The following is a 2,587-nucleotide window of genomic DNA, read 5'->3' as shown; positions in this document are numbered from 1 at the left end:
ATAAAACAAAGTCACTTTTTCTGTCCCTATGTCCCCTTAAATGCTTAAATCTTGAAAACTAAGCAACGGATATTGATGCGGTTTTTTTTAATAGATAGATTGGTTGAAGAGGAAGGTTTATGTTATTATAATGTGAATAAATATATAAAGGGGGCGTGGCAATCGGACAAAATGTGGTAAAAACCCATAAATTTTTTGTTTACACAGCCATAAATCATAAAAGAATCCACCGATTAAAATGAAACTTACTTGAAGTTAAACCTTGAAATATTTACTTTCGTTCTGCATCAAAAAAATAGTTGATTCATATCTTATTTAACCAAAATTGTTTAAACAAAAGCAGCACTTTTTCCAAAAAAAGCTGTTTGTGTGTTTGTTCGCTGTCAACCGAATGAAACATTAGAAGTTATGCGGGAATCTCACCCCACCTCATTCATGTCGAATTAGATCGTATGGTGAAAGAACTCGGTACGTATGTATGTAAGTACATTAGGGCGGGTCAATTTGTATGGATCGATTTTTTTCGACATTGTTCCTAGCATATTCGTATTCTTCATAAAATTCTAAGAAAAAAATTCCTCCAGACCATAGCTCTAAAGTCAATTTCGAGCCTGCGCATTTTTAAAAGAAGATATCTTATATATAAAATTGGATTATTGTCCGTTAGCCTCGCTAAGACTTGAAAACAGCTTGACCGATTTGAATATTTTTATATTTTTGGTTTGTTTTTTATAATATCCGGATTGTTAAAACCAGAAAAAATAGAGAGTTGCCACCTGTTTAAAAATCCCAATATAAGTAAATCAATTACATAAATTAGTTATTGCAATATGGCTGTCAAAAGAAAGAGGTTATGAAGGCTTACAGGAAAAAATATTTTTGAGGGGGGTTGCCACCTGTTTCAAAATTTAGTTAAATAAAATTGATAAGATTAATTAAATATTGCAATATGGGTATCAAATTAAAAGGGTTTAAAAAGGCTTACTACTGAAAATATTTTTGAGTCGAGTTGCCACCAATTTCGAAAATTTAATTCAATTAAGTTAATAAGATAAAGTATGTATTATAATATAGGTGTCGAGCGAAAAGTATTTGAAAAATTATTGATTAAGAAATATTTTCTATAGGCCTGCCACCTACCTGAGCGGTAAAAACTAAAAGCCATACTCGCAAATATTGTTCAAAACTTTTGAGGCTCGCATCAATGTGGAATACTGTAACCGTCAAGATAGTGTTTATTGATGGCAAACAAAGTACTATCATGTTTGGCAATGATATCACCCCATCGAACAATGCACTCAGCCTCGATATAAAAAGAGAACAAAAGCCGAAGTATTAGCCGAAGTGGTTCATACAAATGTTCCACAATTGAACTAACAAAAAAATATGGCCTACGACTCTTTTATAGAAAAAAACAAAACCGACTTCAATTCTCATATACAAATTTAAAAGTACCGTTATTTTCTTCATGGACCAGTTATCGGATCTACACTCAATTAGTAGGAGACTACCTCTGAGGAACCACCTTTCCTTTCAAAAAGAATTTTAGAAAACGGATAACGTAGTCCAAAGTTACGCGGTAACATACATAAAAACATATTCCGACGAATTGATAAAATATGCAGATTAATATTTAATAAAGTGTTACGGATATAATTTTTCTAATACAAACCTGTGCGTGGGAGCTTATTGATACGAAAAATTAATTTCTGATATCTATTTTTTATTTAAAGAACCGCAAGATTGCACTGATTGAAGTGCACGGGAGAAGTTACTGTATGTATTTTTTTATATGTACAGTGTCGAACAAAAGTTTTGGCACAGTAAATTTTCGCATTACATATATGCAAAATTTTTAATTTATTTCCGATAATTTTTTATAAAAACATAGTTCATACTACACTAAAACACATAAAAATCAAATGTGTAAACTTTGCGAAAAGCTCAGGAAAATTCAATAAATCTGCATACTAATTTGCAATTTTATATTCAGATTTTTAAGCAACTTCAAACCTGCACTTTGATAAACTAAAATTGAATGGATTATTAAACTGCATACTTGGAATTTTTCTAAAAAATACTTTGCCTATATTGCGTAAAATTTACTGTGCCAATACTTTTGTTCGTTACTGTAAGTTTAAGGGTTTATTTACCCTTAACTTTAAAAAACCAAAAAAAAAATTTACAATATTTCAAAATTATTTTTCGAATCATAAATTTTTTTATGATTAACAATGTATTTATATTTTTTTTTGGTTTTAGATCCTTTTTGCTTTCAACACGAGGTATCTTTTTTCTAGTTTCTATTGTCATAGCCATAACTCACTCTTTATTTTTATCAATCAATCAATCAATTTTATAATTTTTTTCGGCATTTTTCCTAATTACAAGTAGAGCTTTATAAAACTTTTATACCACCAAATGTTTATCAAGCTTGGGATTTTATGTTATCCGGGCAGGCTTATTAATTTAGCCAGAGAATATGTTTTCTTTATAAAGTTTACCCAGTTACACGATTGAGAGAATACAAAGGTTGCGCCGATCTCGGACCGCTATTCCTCTCTTAACGAATTTGACAGAATCGTTG

The sequence above is a fragment of the Rhagoletis pomonella genome, unplaced genomic scaffold, assembly GCF_013731165.1.
Source record: "Rhagoletis pomonella isolate Grant_MI unplaced genomic scaffold, Rhpom_1.0 Rhpom_scaffold_00001, whole genome shotgun sequence".
In the NCBI taxonomy this organism is placed as follows: domain Eukaryota; kingdom Metazoa; phylum Arthropoda; class Insecta; order Diptera; family Tephritidae; genus Rhagoletis; species Rhagoletis pomonella.
This window is presented reverse-complemented; position numbering follows the sequence as displayed.